General features: G+C 37.2%; 1 long non-coding RNA gene and 5 other non-coding genes across 8 annotated transcripts; all 6 read left to right on the forward strand.

Moving 5' to 3' along the window:
• The first annotated feature begins 12,978 nt into the window (after nucleotides 1-12,978).
• Nucleotides 12,979-14,634, forward strand: LOC110909299. Of its 3 annotated transcripts, none has more exons than XR_004879324.1 (2): nucleotides 12,979-13,151; nucleotides 14,245-14,634. It is a non-coding gene; the product is annotated as an uncharacterized LOC110909299 (long non-coding RNA). The 3 variants fall into 3 exon arrangements; XR_004879323.1 differs by having other exon boundaries at nucleotides 14,268-14,634; XR_004879325.1 differs by having other exon boundaries at nucleotides 12,979-13,131.
• Nucleotides 13,209-13,298, forward strand: LOC118487081. The gene has a single exon (XR_004880247.1). It is a non-coding gene; the product is annotated as a small nucleolar RNA U31b (small nucleolar RNA).
• On the forward strand, nucleotides 13,381-13,465 carry LOC118487055. Its single transcript, XR_004880222.1, has one exon. It is a non-coding gene; the product is annotated as a small nucleolar RNA Z195/SNORD33/SNORD32 family (small nucleolar RNA).
• LOC118487056 lies at nucleotides 13,533-13,619 on the forward strand. Its single transcript, XR_004880223.1, has one exon. It is a non-coding gene; the product is annotated as a small nucleolar RNA Z196/R39/R59 family (small nucleolar RNA).
• LOC118487073 lies at nucleotides 13,641-13,785 on the forward strand. Its single transcript, XR_004880239.1, has one exon. It is a non-coding gene; the product is annotated as a small nucleolar RNA F1/F2/snoR5a (small nucleolar RNA).
• Nucleotides 13,817-13,911, forward strand: LOC118487062. The gene has a single exon (XR_004880228.1). It is a non-coding gene; the product is annotated as a small nucleolar RNA Z221/R21b (small nucleolar RNA).
• Nucleotides 14,635-23,074: the final 8,440 nt, after the last annotated feature.

Below are 23,074 nucleotides of genomic sequence, written 5' to 3' on the forward strand. Positions count from 1 at the left end.
AAATCGTCTAGAACGATAATACTGTTAGGTTTCTAAATAAGACCTTGTCCTTTTATGTAGCTTAAAGCTACATGGCCAAATCGGAGGAGACCAACAGTCATTCTGGAGAACACCCAGATGATACAAAGATTCACGTCACTGGTGCGGAACTGCAAGCACTGGTTGAGAACGTTGTTGCCAAAGCTATGGATAGGCAATTCAGGGAATCTAGCGGGACTCGGAGTAGGACCCGAACTGTAACGCATGTAAAGCCCAAGACTCATTCGGAGGCTCATAGTAAGCCACCTTCTAAAAAGAATGAGCCGAAGAAGAATGAGGAAGATAATCACTCCTCCAACCACAGCAGTATTCCTAAGCAAGAAATCAAGCTGAAGCATGATACGCACAATAAGTCCTGTACGTACAAGTATTTCGTTTCATGCAAACCCAGAGATTTTACTGGGGAAAAAGGAGCAGTTGACTGCATGACATGGATTTATGAGATGGATATAGTTGTTGACATCAGCGGGTGTGCTGATAGGGACGTTGTGAAGTACGTGTCCCAGTCATTCAAGGGAGATGCTCTAGCATGGTGGAAGTCTCTTCTACAAGCTGCCGGTAAGGCCGCTCTGTACAGCTTGACTTGGGATCAGTTTGTAGCCCTAATCAAAGAGAATTTCTGCCCGCAGCACGAGGTCGAAAGGATTGAGTCGGATTTCGTATCCCTGGTAATGAAGAACCTCGATTGTCAGGCATATCTCACTACATTCAACACCTTATCTCGTTTAGTGCCGTATTTGGTGACCCCTGAGCCGCGAAGGATCGCCCGTTTTATTGGGGGCTTGGCACCGGAGATAAAGGCGAGCATTAAGGCATCAAGGCCTACGACATTCAGGTCAGTAGCTGATCTATCCCTCTCCCTCACTCAAGATGTAGTCAGATTGAGAGCTATGAAGAGCTCAGAGGAAAACAAGAGGAAGCGTGAGGATGACACCTCACGAAGATCTTAGAAACGACACAGAGGGAACAACGACCATAGGAAAGGGTCGGGATTCAAGAAAGGTGATCAGTCGGGTGAAAAACCCAGATGCAAGACCTGCAAGAGACACCATTTTGGGAAATGTCGTTTGGAAGCGAAATCCCAGTCTCACGAAAAACGATGTGGAATCTGCAAGTCCACAGACCATAAAGCATTGGATTGCAAGAAGCTAAAGGAGGCAACCTGTTATGGTTGCAATGAGAAAGGGCACATCCGACCTAATTGCCCGAAGAATGCTAAGAAAGCCGATGAGGGAAAGAAGACCAATGCGAGAGTCTTCAGAATGGACGCCAAGGAAGCAGTCCAGGACGACAACGTCATTACAGGTACTTTTCTTGTAAATGATGTTTTTGTTAGAGTCCTATTTGATTCAGGAGCTAATAAGTCGTTTGTAGATGATAAGTTTTGTAAATTGTTGAACCTTCCTGTTAAAGCCTTAAGCGTGAAATATGAGGTGGAATTAGCCGATGGAACCATAGAAACCGCCTCGACTGTTCTAGATGGATGTGTTATATCCATTAGGAATCATTCCTTCCCGTTATCCTTGCTTCCCTTTAAGCTAGCTGGATTTGATATAGTGATAGGCATGGATTGGTTGTCGAGTAACCAAGCCCAGATTCTGTGCAACAGAAAGCAAGTAGTAGTGAAGACTCCGTCTGGTGAGTCACTCACTATTCAAGGAGATACCCAGCATGGATTGCCTGAGCAAGTGTCCATGCTCAAGGCATCCAGATGCATGCAGAAGGGATGTGTCATTTATATGGCACAAGTTACCATTGATGAGCCGAAGCCGAAGATTGAAGATATCCCTGTTATCTCAGAGTACCCTGAAGTATTTCCTGAAGAACTCCCCGGTTTGCCACCGGATAGGCAAGTGGAGTTTCGGATAGACATCATTCCAGGCGCTGCGCCTGTAGCAAGAGCACCATATAGATTGGCACCAACGGAGATGAAGGAGTTGAGGACGCAGTTGGATGATTTGTTAGCTAAAGGTTTTATTAGACCTAGCTCGTCTCCTTGGGGAGCACCAATCTTGTTCGTTAAAAAGAAGGATGGATCGATGCGTCTGTGCATCGATTACCGTGAGCTTAACAAGGTCACTATCAAGAATAGGTATCCGTTACCCAGGATCGACGATCTGTTCGATCAGTTGCAAGGAGCAAGCTATTTCTCCAAGATCGACCTGAGGTCCGGTTATCATCAGTTGAAGGTTAAGGAGGAAGACGTACACAAGACAGCATTTAGGACTCGTTATGGACATTACGAGTTCCTAGTGATGCCGTTTGGGCTCACTAACGCACCAGCCGCATTCATGGATCTCATGAATCGTGTCTGCAAGCCCTATCTAGATAAATTCGTTATCGTCTTTATTGACGACATCCTTATCTACTCGAAGAGCCGAGCTGACCATGAGAAACACCTTCGTTGTATTCTCAAACTTCTGCATCAAGAGAAACTTTATGCCAAATTTACGAAGTGTGAGTTTTGGCTTTGAGAAGTCCAATTCCTTGGACATGTCGTAAGTGAGCGTGGTATCCAAGTAGATCCCGCTAAAGTAGAAGCAGTCATGAACTGGCAGGAGCCGAAGACTCCTACCGAGATTCGCAGTTTCCTCGGATTGGCAGGATATTATAGGCGATTTATCGAGAACTTTTCAAGAATTGCTGCGCCCCTAACTTCGTTGACTCGTAAGAAGATTAAGTTTGATTGGGGCCCTAAGCAGCAGGAATCCTTCGACATCCTGAAGAAGAAGTTGAGCAACGCGCCAGTGTTGACACTGCCCGATGGCATAGAAGATTTCATAGTGTATTGCGATGCATCGCACACTGGTATGGGCTGTGTACTCATGCAGAGAGGCAAAGTCATTGCCTACGCTTCTCGACAGCTCAAGGTGCATGAGAAGAACTACACCACCCACGATTTGGAATTGGGTGCTGTTGTGTTTGCTTTGAAGCTATGGAGACATTACTTGTACGGAACCAAGTGTATAATTTATTCGGATCACAAGAGTCTTCAACACTTGTTCAATCAGAAGGAATTGAACATGCGCCAAAGGCGATGGATGGAAACTTTAAATGATTATGACTGCGAGATAAGATACCATCCAGGCAAGGCCAATGTAGTTGCCGACGCCTTAAGCAGAAAGGAAAGGGTGAAACCAATCAGAATCAATGCCAAGCGCATTGAAATAAGAAATAATTTGAATGAAAGGGTGTTAGCTGCACAGAAGGAAGCTGTGTTGGAAGCTAACTATCCTGCAGAAAAGTTAGGAGTAACTAAGGAGCAGTTATCCTACGACAAAGATGGAATGCTACGACTAAACGGACGAATATGGGTTCCAGTTTATGGAGGACTCCGGGATGTTATCCTCCAGGAAGCCCACAGCTCTAAATATTCCGTTCATCCTGGAGCTGATAAGATGTACCAGGATTTGAAAGCAAACTACTGGTGGATTGGTTTGAAAAAGTCAGTAGCTGAGCATGTAGCTAAATGTTTGACTTGTGCGCAAGTCAAGGCTGAGCATCAGAAGCCGTCAGGTTTGCTTCAGCAACCTGAAATTCCCAAGTGGAAATGGGAAATGGTGACAATGGATTTCATCACCAAGTTGCCGAAGACGAAAAAGGGAAATGATACCATATGGGTCATAGTAGATAGACTGACTAAGTCAGCTCATTTTCTACCCATCAAGGAGACGTATAGCTCCGATATGTTAGCTCAATTATACGTCGATAAGATTGTAGCGTTGCATGGTATACCTGTATCTATTATCTCCGATAGAGATACTAGATATACATCGCATTTTTGGAAGAGTTTCCAACAATCATTGGGCACTCGTTTGAATTTTAGTACGGCTTATCATCCTCAGACTGATGGTCAGAGTGAGCGTACTATTCAAACTTTGGAAGACATGCTGCGTGCATGTGCGATCGACTTGGGTGGTAGTTGGGATAAGAACCTACCACTGATTGAATTCTCCTACAACAATAGCTACCATTCCAGCATAAAAGCTGCGCCTTTTGAGGCCTTATACGGTAGGAAGTGTAGATCGCCCATCTGTTGGGCAGAAGTTGGAGAAGTCCAACTGTCAGGACCAGATATCGTCTTTGAGACGACAGACAAGATCGTTCAGATTCGCGATCGTTTGAAAGCTGCCAGGGATAGGCAGAAGAGTTATGCGGATCCTAAGCGCAAAGACTTTCACTTCGATGTAGGTGATAAAGTGTTGCTTAAAGTATCGCCCTGGAAAGGGGTGATGCGATTTGGTAAGAAAGGCAAGCTAAGCCCAAGATACATAGGACCTTACGAGATCATCGAACGTGTCGGAGCAGTTGCTTACAAGTTAAACTTGCCTGAAGAACTTAGCGCTATTCATAATGTGTTCCACATCTGTAATTTAAAGAAGTGTTTCGCTGACGAATCACTGGTTATACCGCATACAGATATACACATAGACGAAAGTTTGAAGTTCGTAGAAAAACCTTTGTCGATTGAGGATCGACAGGTGAAAAAGCTTCGAAGGAAGCACGTGCCTATTGTTAAGGTCAAATGGGATGCCCGTAGAGGTCCCGAATATACGTGGGAAGTGGAATCCACGATGCAAGAAAAATATCCTCATTTGTTTCAGTAAATCTCGAGGTCGAGATTTCTTTTAAGGGGGTGAGGATGTAACACCTCGAAAAATTTCGTCCAATAATGTCTTGACACGTGTCATAAGGTTCCGGTATGTGAAAACAAACTTTAGAGGGACTAAAAGTGACAAACAGTGAAAACTATGGAACGTAAGGGTCCAAAGTGTCAATAATGGATAAATAGACTCTATGATAACCCTACATAATGTTCATAACCTTAAACGGATGGTTCATGGATCATACGAAGCGGAAAATGCCCAAAAGTGAGGAATTACAAACTATAGGGGCCAAAAGTGTCAACATGTTGAATTTATACCTCTGAGTGAACTTTTGGCAGACCCGAAGCTTTATAATGCTAAAATATACTCACTAGAATGTGTGGTAAAAGTTTCGTGAAGTTTCGATAACGTATGAGAAAGTTATGGCCAAAACCGTACTTGAGGGGTTAAAAGCGTCAACGTCGAATTTCATGGCTTTTTGGTTGAGCGCAAAGTTATCCGAGGACATTACCATGTTGGTAAATGTCCCAAGGTTCTTAAAAACCAAGTTTGGGAGTTTACGGGTCAAAATAAGTAGCCGAAACATCGCGTGCAAGAACAGGGACCAAATCTGCCAAGTGTGAAAGTTGTTTGGCTGACCAGCAGGCCAGGCGACCCGCCTGGACATGCCCAAGCGGGCCGCCTGAGACTATCAGATGCTGAATTCACAAATTATTTGCAAACTGGTTCATTTTTGAAGTGGTAAACAGCTGCCATCACCTCTCAATGCTCCAATTAAATCCCTTGCATGCCTAGGACTACTGAGAAGCTTGCTACACCTCTGAATTTCCCCTTAAATTGGATCAAAGCTCTCATTTCTTTGGCACTTGCATTGTGACCAAGAAGCTCTCAACTCTCAAGAACTCTCAAGGCACTTCTGGAGCAAATCTAAACGACAAGGCTGACTCTAGGTGTTAACTAAGCTTCAATAGGACCTTTGTAAGCTTCTATATCAGTCTCTAATTCGTTCTTGCTTTGATTATTAGTAAAAGTCAAAACCGTTGTTCTTGTAGTTTGACTTTTCGATTAAACGAGTTTAGCTCTGTCATTTCTCAAATTGAAACCACATATATGTTGGTATTTATGTGGGAAACAAACCCTCAAAAGGGTATTCTCTGATTCCCACTTTATGCATGCTAATTGTCGAGTCAAAGTTGTTTCTAAAAAGTCAACAGAAATGGTTTTTGTGAAAAATAGCTTAAATGGTAATGTAGATGACATGCAATCAGTTTGATCATCAAAAATAGCTTTATAATGAATATAAGAATGTGTTTTACCATGATCAACTCGACAATCTTTAGTATAAATACGAATCGGAACCGAAAGTTTTGTAAAACGACTTTTTCGTAGACTATCGATTCGGATCCGTGCATGCATGTTTGAGATCTGTATTAGAGCATATTTTTGACCATTTTTATTTTGGTAAAACTCTCTGGAATTTTTGTTACTTGAGTCTATACTTAGCCGATTCATTTGCATGTTTCCGATTTATGCTTAAAGTTGACTATTTTGCCCTTTTTGATATAAAACGTGATTTTTGGAAAAGTGAAAGAGTAGAAATCTTTATTTCTAATATATAAACTTGCACCGAAAATTTGAGATCAGTTGGTGGTCCAGATTTTGAGTTATGGCCAATATCGTAAAACTATATCTTAAAGTTACATAAACGGCGCATTTCGCGTATAACCTATTTCAGGCCACGTTTTGATACAAAACTTTTTACCCACTGATGTTATATAACATTTTGGGATTTTTGATGATTTTTATTTAATTTTTGGCTGATCGTATCTTAGATCGCTTAGTCGATTCGGTTAATGCCGGGTTTGACCGTTTAAGCCATAAAATGAGTTTTATACATTCTTTTGACCCGAAACCTTTTTCTACTGATTTTATATGTTAAATAAATTATTTTGAGCCTTCTGGAAAGGTAAAAATCTCAGCTTTCTTATTAAAACCCGGAAACGGCTCTAAATCGCATTTTTAGCATTTTTAACGCATAGTAAGCGTTATACTCATTTTAAACATATAAGATTCATACCTACTGATGTATTTAGTATATTTTCATATAATAACAGTAAGTATAAGTATATGAACCCAGATTTCCAGTTTTGGCATTTTTAGCCCTTGTGAAATTACTAAAATACCCCTACGGTGCATAGTTTGAATTTAAATGTTAAGTTTGGTATATGGGTCATACCCTACTGTTATAATAAGTTAAATGAAGTATATTTACTGTATAAACCAGACCCGAAACTCAGATTTCTAATATGACTCTTTTATAATCTTTTAAATGACCAAAATGCCCTTCTAAGGCATAAATTGAGTTTAAAATCGTTCGGGGCATAATAGAACATAACTTACTGATATTATATCGTATTTAAAGCATATTATCTCAGGGAACTTGCATTTGACTCTTTTGGCTACCCGTAACGCCCTTTTAGCGTTCGGTTCGGTTTACGTAACTAGTTTGCGTAAATTGGCCGAAACGGGTCAAACGTTATCATTTTTATCTCAAAATCCAGAATGTATTTAGTATACCCATATGATACAAGTATTCAAACTTGTCGGGTCTAAATCACATTCTATCCGGTCTTTCGCTTAATCGTGCGCTTGTACCGTATCGTCCTTAAAACTAACCGGTCAAGCTTAGGCTTAAATAAAAGACCCGTTAGGAATCTAATAGGTTATTATAAACCTTTGTTCCAGATTAGGAGGCCCAGTAAAAGCTACCTACACTTACCATTTGTGATTCATACTTGCTCAGGTAAATACATTTTGACTTATTTTCCCTATACGGGCTTGGGGTACGGTATTTAAAATACCGCTTGATCGAGCGCACAAATCCTGCACCCTATGGGTGTACAGTCTTGAATAGTTTGTGCGACTCGTTTAAACAGTCTTGTTCTTACTTTAGGCTTTGGGGGGTTATTGACCGTGTCCCGGATATCCTTGGCATTATCTTACGAGATGGCCACGACCAGAGCACGGGGTGTAGGCGTACACCCGGCGTGTATAACTCTTTAATGTGGTGTGTCATTTAATCTTTAGCCCGGACAGCAGATCCCGGGCCACCAAATGTACGAGTAACATGTAATTCGTTCACAAGTTTATATTGCATAATTATCCCAAGTTAATAAAAATATTTATGCCTTGTGCATTTAAATCAATTTTCAATCATTTTCAAAATGAGTCAGTTGATTTGTATTTACCAGTGTAAACTGACATATTTTCCCAAAAAGATTAAGTGCAGGTACTATACGAACTAGGCTGGCTGTTTCCTAAGAGCGTCCACTATAGTCTCGCAAGCTCGGACGACAAAATAAACTGTTGAACAAATTTTACCTTATTTTTATTTGATCCGCCTGTGGATCCGTTTCAACTGCTCATAATGTTATTATTACATTTAATTAAAGTTGAAATGTATCTATTCTGCTTCCGCTGTGCATTATTATATTGTGTTGTTTGTCTATGACGATGCCAACCACGTCACTGTACCCCACACCGGGCCCACCGGTGACACATGGAGATCGGGGTGTGACAGATGTCTTCAAAGTCTACTTCATCTATGACAAATTCATTAGGACTAATTTTCTGAACTGGTCATGAGTTATTAACTTTTGATATGAATACTATTAACTTTTGAAGAACTTCAAAACAATAAATAGGTGTTAAATTATAATAAAAACCATATCAATTTGAATGGTGAGAATTTCTAAAGAGTTGACCTATAAAGTCAAAATAGAGAAGCAAAAAAGAGAGTATTCTTCTTACCTTATTCATTGGCACCCATTTGAACTACTGTTAGTACTATTACTACTACTAACAATAATAGCTTAAAGAGTCACATTTGGTCTTCCGCTCCAATGCTAGATATTTATAGTATTGTTTAAAAAACTCACAAATATTCAAACACCCTATGTTATACTTAGATATTTATTGTATTGTTTAAAAAACTCACAAATGTTCAAACTATCTTGTGAATAAATATATAAATCTTATGGAAAATAGCATAGAGACCTTATGAGAAAAAAAAACACAAATGCACAAATATTCTTACCTCTTTTTGCAAACTTCATGAGTCAAGTCAGTTTGCTACTAAAAACCTCTGTGATTGTTCCTGGAAGCGAGAGCCACCATCGTTGGGAGGCACCATCTCCACCGTACAAACCCACCAACATGCACGAACCTGGTTCCATAATTTGACCATTTTTGTTCATCGTTCTAAAATGAAAAGATATAAAAGTGAAACTTTAGTGGTAATTTGAGAGACTATAGAACCGGAAACCTGAAAGTAAGAATTAAAAAAGGTAGTGCTAATTGAGTTAGTGATGTTAAAAAACCATCGAAACCGACCGTAACTGCCCAAACCAAGTTAAATTAGCGAGCTCAGATGGGTCAGGAGTAATGTGGTCTGGCTTATGGTTTGTAACAGGGCGGGATGAACATACCGCCATAATATTAAAAAAAACATGTTTTTCTACGTATATGAACTTAACATTACCATATATATAGATTATTAGTTTAGCCGAATATGTGCTCTTAATTTTTTTTCTTTTTTACTTTATTCGTAAACCGTTTAATTCTTAAACATTTGGTTGGTCCGACAGTCCAGTCGATGCTGCCAACCCGACTGCTTTGGCTTAGTTTTTCCAAAAACCGTAGTTACCGGTTCCACCCAAAAACTCGTAAAAACCGGCTGAACCGGACCGTAAATATCTCTTATTTGAGATATGTAGAGTTGGCTCAAGAAGTCAAACATACGGGATGAGACTATATCTTCCACACTCGCTACTTTAATTTAAAACTCTCATATCACCCAAAGATTAGAAGTTTCTTCCAATTATTCGGCAAGATTGTTGTATAAATTGTTAATATGCAACATAAGTGAACACTAATATTGAAATAATGTAAACTTAGCTACTGAATCTCAAAAAGCCTCCCTCAAAGGACATAATTTATTAATCATCTTTCATATCTTAAAACATAGCTGAAACATTACTGTTAAGTTTTTCTTTTAAGTTCTAAATCCCCCATTTTAATTTGACTGATCCTTTTAAAATGGAGTTGGTATTCTTTTCAAAGTTATTGTTTTGTACATAAAATAAGAAGTAACTTGTATTCATTATCTGTGGAGTTATTATATGTAAACCAAAACTAACCTTTGAGGTAACCTGAACTTGCTTTGGTTAATGTTTTTCTTAAGCTGCAGCTGAAAAAAAAAGTTAAGCAAAGTGGAACCAAAATCCATTTCAAACTTATCGTATATACAATATATAGACTTTGGTTACTTCTACTAATTTGACCCATTCCACTTTCAGCTAGTTTTTTATTCATTTACCTGTTTAAAAAAAAAACACAAACCATCGCCCATTTAGCACCCATTTGGTTAGTATACAATATATGACTTTTGTGACTTCAACCCATTTGCCCCAATCCACATTCAGGTAGTTTTTTTTTTCAGTTGACCCAATTAAGGAACACAAACCAAAATTGGCCATTCCGCCCCTCATAGTCTTATGATTCCAAAAATGAAGTAAGCTAGCTTGACCCATTTGGTTAGTAACTTGGTATAAAAGGTATAAAGTCTAGTGACTTTAACCTTGTTTGACCCATACGGGATTCTAAATAAATAAATAAATATGTAGCCATAATATAATTCTTATTATTAACAAATAAGTACTGATTGAATATTAATCTTGTTAAATAAAAAAACAAATGACAATAAAGTAACTCAAGCCGAAAGGGATTAAGAACATACTCTATATACGCCACTGGTGGAAGTAACATTATCTACTGTTTTTCGAGTTCAAACTACTCTTATATATCCTTATGTGATATCTCTGCAACACTAATTGTATTATTTAACCAAACTTAATGGTGATGGAGCTACAATACTACGACAACCGGTATGGACACGTAATAATATCGATTGTGGGAATTAAGGTATTATTACAATTGATTAAAAGAACTAAAACCATATTTGAATAGAAAATGATTGAAAACTGAATATCTCTTAACAAACAGGAACAAAATTTGTCCAGAAAGTTTTTCAATAAATCAATAATAAAAACTACAACGTGATGTTAAAAGAACTTTACCGGAAAAAAATTTGTCGAGAAACTCGGAAAGAATCACAGAGCGAAAATGATTGAAAACTGAATATCTCTCAACAAACAGGAACAAAATCAAAAACCGAACAAACAAAGTATTGTAGAATCAAAAGAGTTGTAAGAGTATCTTTCTACACTGATCTCTAATTTCACAATTTATAAACTCCAAAATCCAATCTACACTTCTACACTTGGTGAATGTAACCAAATTTACCCCAAAAAATCACAATACAGTCACATGTTTCAAATCATATCATATAAATCTAATTCCAATTAAATCAATAACATATACATATGATTAACAAAAAAAATAAGCCAATAATAAACTATTATATAATCCAAAAAAACCAATAGAACATTTACCTGAGCAAAAACGATAACTTGAAAATTAACAGAGATCTGCTACCATTGAAGAAAAATCTTAGAAAATTGAAATAATTAGAAGCCAAATGTTATATAGAATCCAATCAGTGGAAACATCAAGGGAATTCGGTTCATAGCAGGGTTTTGTAGAAGTTTGAAGGTCTGAAAATCGCACATATCATAATTAGGGTTTTGTATAAACGTAAGATTATAAGACTAAAACTTAACATACCAAGAGGGTAACGATTAGGATGAATCAGAGATACATGAGAATTGCTTCACTGCAAATTAGGGTTCGTGAAATATAAATCAAGATTAAATCAAGATTAAACAAATATGAAACACGAATCAATGAAGAAAAACATATGTGGATCAGATTAAGGATCGAAAATAACTTACTGGCCTTCAATCGATGATTTGAATCCTTGCTTTAGAGATCTAGGTTTGTGATTTGCAAATAATAAGATTTAAAGGAAAGGTTGAGGAGAGAAACGTACGTGAGAAGGAGAATAGAGAAAAAGAGATTGCCGCTCATTCTCAATTATCTGCCCAAAGAGAGTGTCCACATCACCCAATTGATTGCCTAAGAAAAGGACATGTGGCATTAAGTGTATTTTTTTAGTATAATAGGTAGATGTCACACCGCTTAAACGGCGGCCCTACCTAAGATTTGCCCAGATTACATTGGTTTAACCGGGCCCGCGATGGGTTAGTCAGACTTGGTTACGGCGTTCCCCCAGAAACCGTATTGCCTCCACACGAGATACCTCACTGAAGTAACAGCCGGATGAAAACCGGGGTTCGGTTCAGGATTGAACCCCCCTCGGTGGGTTTGTCACCATCATTGCGCAATATTCACCCCAATATAACACAAGTGGGAATTGAATTTGAGTCTTTATTGGAAAACTCAAGTCTCCTACCACTAGGCCACTCGATAATACCCTTAATAACTACCTTGTGTTTTCTCACGTATCTATACGAGAATCTGGATGATGACTTATCATTTTCGTATTCACTTGGGCTTGTGTTAAAACTGTGATGTGTGCCAACATCATCTTAGTGGGCTATTGAATAAGGTCTTTTTGTTTTTGGTTTCCTTAGAATATCTTAACTTGTCAAACCTTGATTTGATTTTAGAATATCTTAACTCGTCAAACCTTAATTAATTAGAGGAGGTGGGTTTGTGTCTATTTGATTTAGTTGATATATAACTAAGTTTCTACTATAAGATTATATCACAAACGGACTACACCGTGTAACCACTTGGGGTGTCCTAGTGGTCAGTCTCACCCACCTCTTTCCAGAGGACCCGGGTTCGAATCCTGACAGGTGCAAAAACTTCAGGCTTTCACTTCCGGTTGGGTATTAACCGCCAGGCAGCTATGGGGCTAAGCTAGCTTGTGAAGTGGGATCACTCCAGCGGTTGGGAGGACCGTGCAATATCCCCCCCCCCCCCCCCCGGACTACACGGTGTGATTTAGGTGTATGAGAGCATTCACAATGGATCCTCTATATTTTTGGAAATGTAGCCTTTATATTTGTAAAAGTGGTTGTAAATTGTTATGAGTGGAGGAGAGGGAAAAAAAGTTATTGTTCATCTTTAAATTTGAAAGAGATACTATTCACTTCTATAATTTTTTAATATTTTTTTAAAAGTAGTTGTCAGTGGAATAGAGAGAAAAAATAATGATAAATGTATGAAAAAAATATTATTAGGAGAAATAAAAAGGTAATATTTTTTTAGCGTAAATGAAATAAGAGATTAAATTGTGAATAGTTGAATAAAAAAACATTTTTTTATTATTTAAGCAAACCCTAAATCGGATCGAATGGCAGCCGAATATGAGAGCCTCACATCCCCTAACCCTACTCATTTCGCTATATATATGCCGCCTCAACCTTCATCTCCCAACATGGTGCTTCAATCTCTTCTATCTAGCCACTTCAGACGATCTTCAATCTCTCTCGCTGCCGTTCGTATTTCACACCATTCGTAATCTCTCTGTTTTATTTTACCTAATTTAGTTCGTATTTTTTTCTGTTTTTCTATGAATATGATGAGAGTTATTGTCGCCCCAGTCTTACGAACTTCGTTAACGTACGTGGTTCCCTGGTGATAGACATATTTACAATCTGATTCTTTGTATTTTAAAATTTTGGTCGTCTATTTTCATTTTAGTATGAGATTTGGGGAATTTGTAGAGGTGATTTGATTTGGAAAAGATTGAAGTGATGATTTATTTTACCCAATATTGTCTGCACTATGGTATGATGATCTATAATACATGCACTACCATCTGATCAATCTTTTACTCACTCTGTTTTTTCAATATTTCCTAATTTTTTGTAAATCCCAAATTAAAAATGCATACGGTGCAATCGATGATGCAAATCTACATTTTAAACTGATGTTTTGCTGTGATTAACTTAAATTTATCACCATCTTTCGGCTGAGATTGCATTAGAAGGTGTTATTTATTTAAAATGCCCTATGGTATCTGATGCCTTGACCTAATTAATGTTTTAGGCATCTCGTTAGACGGGCAGATAGCGATGAAAACAGGTTTGCGACACAGTTTGCTGCTACATTTCTAAGCTTACTGTTACTTTTATTACTGTTCACATTTTTTAGTATTTTTGTGACACGCAATTTTTTTAGGGCAGTGATGAGAAATTAGGAAAGTCATGCACCACTCTGATACTCATTGTGATTGATAAACTTTCTCATAACCCATATTTTTGTATCTGAGCCCTTTAAAATTTTTGTTTACAAAAGTTTTGATAGAAATGGTTGATTTTGTGTTAGATTAAAATATGAGGAACCAGATGATGGGATCTCTGTTACAGAGATCAAACCATGATGCGGACCGTTATAGCTTTTATTAGCTTCTGGGGATAAATATTTGGTTTCTGATGGTTCCTCTTATCCGACTTATGTTTTATGATTATATTTTAGGTGAGAAAGGATTTAGTTGGGTGTTATAAAAGAAAAAAATTGAAAAGGATAATGTGCCAAATGTGTTATATAGTAAATATGTTTTAAGTTGTTACAAATTTGTGTTGAGCCATTCTTTTGCAATTAACAGATTTAGTCTATTTGGAGTTATAGCAGGTGAGCATTTACAATCGGTCAGTGGTTCTCTCATTTAGAGTGAAGATGGATGTACAAGCAATTGAGCCTATAAGTGATAGAATTGCCATCACAACTTTGGTGGGGTGGTAGAGGATTTGGGCCTTTTGGGTAGAGGTAAAATTTGGTGTAATTTAAGGGTAGTATTGTGTAACCTTTCCGTTCAAAAAAAGTGATAGAATTTGATGAAAAATGGAACTGGACATTATACTAAGATTTGACTACTCATAACTAAAATGTTTATTGTTTGCATATTATAGATTTGGTGTAAAAAATTTATGTCATAAATCATGTATGGTTTGTGTTTTCTTTTAAGATTTCATGTATGGTTTGTGTTTTCTCTTTAGATTTGATCTATAAAGACCTTACTGTGTGAACCAAAATGAGTTTTATTCGACATGTGAACGAGTAGTTTGGTGACGGAAAAAGGGAGCGCGCATTTGAGTAGTTTGGTGATGGAAAATGAGTATTTTGGTGATGGATAAAAAGGGAGTGTGGGAAGGGCATGGAAAACTGTGTTATTCGACATGTTAAAATTTAATAAATAAATCATAAAATAAAAAAATTACATAAGCTTTAAATTTCGTCTTTGTTAGAGTCGACACTTTCTAAATGTGCCATCTTGATTGCAAAACATTAAACGTTTTTTGATGTCTTTTTGTGTCGCCATTTGATCTCCATTAAAGTTGTGGCTTTTCGTCTAACGTTGTGCCGCCGTTTGAATTTTGAGGAGCACCCTTTGTCTTTTGTTACAGCTTCAACCACCTTTTGAACCGTCGAAATTATGTGTTGGTCCCTCGTCATCCGACTAGCATAAAATCTGTAAAAAATGGGAGAGTATATGTAGATGAGAGGAGAATAAATAGGTGATTGAGTGTGGTTTTATAAAGTTGGTGTGAAATGTGGATGTATATATAGGGGTCAAACAAGCAATAAATGAAATTGGAAGCGTTACCCATCAACAAGACTTGGTACAAACCATTTATCGTGTTTGCTGACAGTCTCACATGCATCAACATGAGTTAGGCCTGTAAATGAACCAAATAAACGCGAACATTATGTTTGTGTTCGTTCATTTAACTCTAACCAAACACAAACACATAAATGGACATTTTTTTGTTCATGTTCGTTCATAAAGAAAATAGAAGTGTTCGTGTTGTTAGTTCATGTTCGTTCGTTTAAAATCTTAACGAACACAAACAAACAAAAATAAAGAACATAAACGAACACTAATGAACAAATATAAACGAACACAAATGAACAAAAATAAACGACCGTAACGAATTATTTCTGAGATTCCAGCTAAGACTCAGTCCACTTTGTTAATAACCTGCACATGAGTATTAGAAAACATCGAGAACAATTCTTAGAAATCACAAGTAATAATAAGGATCCTTGATCCTCTGAGTCACTGCACTATCTGATAAGGATAACTGATCCAGTCAGCACCTCAGGATGTATGATCCATAATTATAAAAACATATGCCCTAACACCATATAATTTCAGAAGGAATTCCAAATCTAGTAATAATATTTCGTTTGATAAAGGATTTAACCTCCTTCTGCCTAACTTGGACAAATGCTTCTACTTCAATCCACTTGGAGAAGTAGTCGATCATAGCGACCATAAAGACTTTACCACATGGTGCCTTTGGTAATTTCCCTATTATATCCATCTCACATTTCATAAATAGCCAAGAGGAATTTATGGAATATAAAGGTGTAGGATATTGTTGTGCCTTTGGCAACCATCACACCTACATGAATAGTTAATTGTGTCTTTTTTTCATTGTGGGCCAGAAGTAACTTGTCCTAAGTACTCTAGAGAATAGTGCTCTGCCCCTGTATGATTTTCATAGTCTCCTTCATTGAAATCCTTTAACACTTCTTGAATTTCAAGATCCTCAATGGACCGTAAATAGTGACCTGCAAGAGACCTTTCATATAAAGTGTTATCTAATATAATAAACTGAGATATCTTGACTCTGAAGGCTCTAGGATTCTCTCATGTGGGGATTTCTCCATTTTAAATAAATTTCATAATCGGAAGGATCCATGATCCCGAATCTGAATGCGGATCATTGGATGTTGTTGTAGTATCCTTTGCTACCTCCATTACATCATGCTCCCCAATTGCAGAAAAGAGGATGTGAATGATAGGTATCTTTACATCTTCTGGGATTTTTTGGACTGATCCTAAATTCGCCAAAACATCTTCTCCTACATTTTCCTCTCTGGGTACCTGTGTTATGCTAAAAGAATCGAAACAATTTGCCAGTTCTTTTACTATTTCTAAATATTTGATTAGTTTCTCACCTTTTACAGTATATGAACCAATAAAGTAGTTGGTAATTAGCAATGAATCTATATAAACTTTAAGGCTGACAAATCATGTCTTATTGGGTTTAACAGGTCTCTAACCACGCATGTAACACAAGTATTAAACATGAATACAACTTGTTTAACTACTTTATATCTCATATTTATAACACAGTTTTACGTTTTATGTACCAAGAAGAAGAAATTATCGATCCTAACCTCATAACTATATTTATTTTTAAAAGTAAAAAAATCACGTTGTGTACTATTTCAGTAAACAGGTCTAATCGTGTCTTATACAGATATCTATTGTCAGCCCTAATAAACTTGAATATACCTGATCCTCATTTGTCTGGCTAATTGCAAACATGCTATTAGTGCTTCATATTCTGCTTCATTGTTGGTGGTTTGGAATTCAGAGACGATGGACTGGGGTATTATGTCCCCCATTGGCAATTTTAGTAGTATTCTTAATCCAGTTCATTTGACGTTTGAGGCTCCATCAATAAAGAGTATCCAAGGATCCATGGTTTCTCCAAGTTGTTGGACCTCCAACTCAGCTTTTTTTTTTTTTTTGTAAGTCACTGCTGAAATCCGCCACAAAGTCAGCCAGTGCTTGCGACTTGATAGCAGTTCTGGGCTCATATCTTATATCATATGCAATAAGCTTAACTGCCCATTTTGTCATCTTTCCTGACATTTCTGGTTTCCTAAAAACATTCTGAATGAGAAAATTAGTTTTCACAATAATAGTATGAGTTTTAAAATAATGTCTTTGTTTAGTGGAAGCTATGATTAATGCAAGAAATTTATTTTTCAAAATGAGAACACCTGGATTTAGCATCAAGAAGGCTTTTACTTACATAATATACAAGGTGTTGTTGGCCTTCATTAGCGTTAACTAATATTGCACTTACCACATTACCTGAAACAACCAAGTACAAGGATAATGGTTCACCGTCCACTAGTTTCATCAGATGTGGTGCGGAGAATAAGTAATCCTTAAGCACTTTAAGTGCAGCCTTATGCTTCTCGGTCCACTCAAACTTCTTGTTCTTCCTCAGGATGTCATAGAAATCGTTGCACTTTTCTGAAGACTTTGAGAAGAACCTGTGTAACACCTCGTAAAATCACGTCCAATGATGTATGGACACGTGTAATAAACCCTAATAAAGTCAAAACATTGAATTTGAAGGACTAATTTTGCGAAAAATCAAAAACTTTGATTATGGAAGGACTGGAAATGTTAACATGCTTATTATAAGCCTCTGGATAGCATTACATGGTAATCATATTCACAAATGGGCCACTTGTTGATCAAGAATAGTCGTTTGTATAATTAATTGCAAGCTTGTGCGTCGAAGGGTTAAAAGCGTCAACATGTTAATTCTTACCTCTGAGTGACGTTTTAACAAACCGAGAGCTTAATGACAATTGATTATACTCTCGGGAATGCCTAATGTTGGCCATTAAGGGCTTTTATGCCTATAAGTGAATTTACGCGCAACTTTGCAAGTTAGAGGGACTAAAATTGTCAATATGCTTAATTATACCTCTGAATGACCTTTTTACGAACCCGAAGCATTTTGATGTTTAATAATATACCCAAGAATGCCTAATATGGATTAGATAAGGCTTCAATACTATTAAACGATGATATGCGCAAGTTTGCGCATTAGAAGGACTATTTACGTTAAACTGCAAAAGTCTATCGATTCGTATGGTATCGAACCTTCTGGAATATGATCATAAGTTAAACATGCCCTAAATATCCTTTACATAGCTTAGAAATAAGCTTAGAGGTGTTTGGTACGCAAAAATAAACTTATTTGATCAAGAGGGACTAAAAGCATCAAAAAGTGCACAAGTTTGCATTTTCGCGCATATCTTACGTTCTGTATATATCCGGACATCCAAAAATTTATGTAAGCATTAAAATATTTTATTTTAGTGTGTGGCATGATAAAATTCCATTTGTCGCGTAATTTGGATCGTTTTTCGCATCCGTTCGTGTTTCGTCATAATTAGCCGAACAACGCAACCGTACGACCAACGAACCGACATCCGGCATATTTTTAAGCATGTTTCATGTTCCATATACTTTAACTTCATAGTAGAGCCTTGAAATGAGGTTAACGGGCCTTAAACATGCCAAATATGACCTTATATGCTCACAGGGACCATTTCTGCAATTTTCAAAGTTCTGTTGCTGATCTGAGTACTAGGTGGGCCGCGTAAGACTCTCTCTGAGTCTACGCGGGCCGTGTAAGCCCATCAGACCTGCAAAACTTGTTTTCTTTGATCCAGCAGCTGGGTTTCTTGTTTGCACATGGTTTTAATCAATCCTATGGGCCATTTTGGGCACCCATTTTATTGAAAAAACACGGGGTATGATGTGTACGGTCCAGATCAAGGCTCGTTTATCAAGAAACGATCTTAACGGTCCTCAAAATCCTATATATACCCTTCCCCACTTTCATTTGCAACTCACATTTTCTTCAAATCTGCTATGCTTCTGATTCTAAGAGGGTCTTGAACTTCTTGAGAACCTCCTTCAGTCCATTGGACCCTTTGTAAGTGTCCTTTCGTGACTAGTTTGTTTTATTTAGCATTTATAGCCGAAAAGTCAAGCGTTTTCGATAAACGCTTTGACTTTTAAACGGTTGAGCCATTGTTCGCAACGAACATGGCTACGTGACCGTAATTAGGTAGGTGTTAAACCCTCAAAAAGGACACCTTCTAATTACCACGTTTACTCAGTCAACTGTCGGGTCAAACTTCTTAATAAAAAGTCAAACGAGTCAGTTTTTACTAATAAATTCATAACTAATAATACAGAAGTTATGGAACATATTTTAACACTTAAATAACTTGGTAATTAATATAAGAACATGTTTAAGCATGTTCAACCTGACAATTATGAGTTTAGACTCGGTTCGCAGCCGAAAGTCGCAAAAGTTGACTTTTGCTTTGACTTTCAGTTCTGACCCGATTTAGCTTAGTTTAGATATGCCTTAGGATTCCTTTAGGACCATGTTATAGCTTAGTGTAACCCTCTGAGGTTATACAACTTGGATCCTTAGTTATCCTATTCATTTGCATGTTTCCGTTATATGCCTAATTGTTGACCATTATGCCCTTTTGACCTTAAAACGAGATTTTTGAAAACGTGAAAGGACAATAACCTTTGTTACTGATTTATAAACTTGTCCTAAAAATTTGACATCAGTTTGAGGTCTAGATTAGAAGTTATGCTCAATAGCGTAAATAAAAAGCTTTTTATTTATTAAACGACATAAATAGCATATAGCCTATCTAAACCCAAATTTTGACACCAATCTTTTTACGCACTGATATAATATAATATTTTGGGATTTTTGAAGATTTTTATTTATTTTTAGGCTGAGCATAACATAGGGTTCTTGCTTTAATTCGGTAATTGTCGGTTATACCCTTTTTGCCCATAAAATGAGTTTTACGTAACATTTTGATACCAAACTTTTTGCTACTGATTTTATATGATAAATAAAATATTTTAAGCCTTCTGGAATGATAAAAATATCAGCTTTTCTTATAAAACCCGGAAATCGCTTAAAACCGCATTTTTACGCATTTAAAACGCATAGTATGAGTTAAAACTATTTTAAACATATAAGACTTAATACCTACTGATGTTTTTAGTAAATTTTTATACTTTAACAGTAAGCAAAAGTTTTAAACTCAGATTTCCAGATTTGACCTTTAAAGCTTATGTGAAATTACCAAAATGCCCCTTCGGTGCATAGTTTGGTTATAAATAATAAATTTCACATATATGCAATACCCTACTGATATAACTTATTAAATTAAATATTTTTACTGATCAAATCAGACCTGAATACCAGGTTAATAATTAGTCCCTTTTATAATCTTTAAAATGACCAAAATACCCCTATGGGGCTTAATTTGAGTTTAAATTCGTTTTGCAATAATGGAAGGTATCTTACTGATATCACAACATATTTAAGGCATACTAACTTAGGAAACCTGTATATGACTCTTATGGTTACCCGTTATGCATTTTTCGCGTTCGGTACGGTTTAGGTAACTAGTTTGCATAAATTAACCGAAACGGGTCAAACCTTATCATTTTTATCTCAAATTCCAGAATGTGTTTAGTTTACCCATATTATACAAGTCTTCAAACTTGTCGGGTCTAAATCACATTCTATTCCGGTCTTCGCTTAATCATGCGTTTTGAACCGTATATCTTCCTTTAAAACTAACCGGTCTAAGTTTCAACTTAAATAAGACTCGTTAGGAATCTAATAGGTTAATAAAACCTTCGTTCCAGATTGAAAGCCCCAGTAGAGGTACTTGTGCTTGCTGATTAGAATATACGGCTGAGTATAAATTGCATTTTAGCTCAGGTAAATACTTTTAACTTATTTTCCCTATACGGGCTTGGGATACGGTATTATAATAATACCGTTTGGTCGGGTATTGAATGTTTAATTGGATTGTGATTGAATTATTGAGGTAACCCGTTTTAATCTGTCTTGTTTGAAATAAAAGCCTTTGGGGGTTAATGACCATGTCTCGGATATCCTTGGCATCATTATTAAGAAAATGTCCACGTCTTAAGCACGGGGTGTAGGCATACACCTGACAGTTGCGTAAGAAAAACGGTATCTCACTCTCTTGTGGGCCTATACTTGTGGTGTGTCTGTTAATCTTGACTCGGTTTCTACATCGGGCCCTGAATGTATAACGAACATGTAAATCTATATACAAGGTTATTTTTATATAATTGTCCCAAGTTATATAACGATATTTGTGCCTTGTGCATTTAAATCAATTTTCATAAATGTTTTCAAAAGAGTCAGTTAATTGTATTTACCAGTGTAAACTGACGTATTTTCCAAAAAGACTAAGTGACAGGTACTGTACGTAATTGGCTGGGAGCTCAGGGCGTTAATAGGGAATCTTGCAAGTTCTAGACGTCTCAAATCTGTTGAACAATGTTAATCTTTCTGTTTTAAGATCCGCCTGTGGATCCATCTTACAATCCAATTGTAATAATTGATGTTACTTTTGAATCGGTTTGTAATATATTTACTTTAGACTTCCGATGTGCATTGAACTGTGATTATTTGACTATGATGATATCAACTACGTCACGATACTCCCCACCGGGCCCACCGGTAATACGTGGAAATATCGGGGTGTGACAACCTGTTTAAAGTTGCGATCCTTCCTGTTAGCCTTTGGACGTCTTTTGCACTATTCCTCTTTTTGTTACCATGTAGCCCAAGAACTTTCCAGCTTTGACACCAAAGTGGCATTTCGAAGGATTCAGCTTCGTGTTGTACCGATCAAGTATGTTGAATGCAACTTCAAGATCCTTGAGATGATCCTCCACTTTCTTTGACTTGACTACCATGTCATCATTGTAGACCTCCATGGTATCACCAAGTTGGTCTTTGAACATCATGTTGACAAGTCTTTGATATGTTGCACTTGCATTTCTTAGTCTGAAAGGCATAGCAATATAACAATATATACCGGTAGGGGTCATGAATGCAGTATCCTCTTGATTAGATGGTTCCATCTGTATTTGTTGAAATCCAGATGAAGCATCCATGAAAGTGACCAATTCATGACCAGTCGTTGCATCCATCATAGAGTCAATGTGTGGCAGTGGGAAATGATACTCGGGACATGCCTTATTTAAGTCAGTAAAATCGACACGTACCCTCCACTTTCTGTTTTTCTTTTGGACTACCACTACATTGGCTAACTACGTAGGATACTTTACTTCCCTAATCATACCTGCTTTTAGGAGTTTATTTACCTCTTCTTGTATAATGACATTTCTTTCAGGTGCAAATTTCCTCCTTTCTAGTGGATAGGCCAGAAAGATTTGTCTATACCTAGTTTATGAGTAATGACATCTTTGGAAATACCTATCATGTCTTCGTGATTCCATGAAAAGGTTGATTTTCTTCTATTAAGGAAGAATATGAGATCCTCTTCAATAGGATTAAGGATCACTGATCCTATGAATATCTTGATATCAAGATCCTCAGGTTCCAATATTACTTCCTTGATATCATGTTCCCTTGCCTCCATTACCTCTCTTGGACGTTTCTGTAATTGCTATGCTCCTCTCGTCTTTGAAAAGGTGTAGCAATTTTTAGCTTTCAGTTGGTCACTATATATCTTTACTACTCCCCAAGGAGTTGGCAGTTTCACACATTGGTGATATGTTGAACTAGGTGTGAGCATTTTTAGGGTCGACCATAAAAGAACCGAGAACTGACCCGTTAAGCAACCAAACCCGACCCGGACCCTAGTATGTAGGGTAGTTTGTCGGTTCCTGTTTTTGACCTGGAATCGGGTCGGGTCGGTTCCGATTCCAAAACATAAAGAAACCCGACTCATAACTAAACATATTCAACATTAACGACCATTGAATCATTGGATAA

This window comes from Helianthus annuus, chromosome 14, assembly GCF_002127325.2.
Source record: "Helianthus annuus cultivar XRQ/B chromosome 14, HanXRQr2.0-SUNRISE, whole genome shotgun sequence".
NCBI classification, from domain to species: Eukaryota; Viridiplantae; Streptophyta; class Magnoliopsida; order Asterales; family Asteraceae; genus Helianthus; species Helianthus annuus.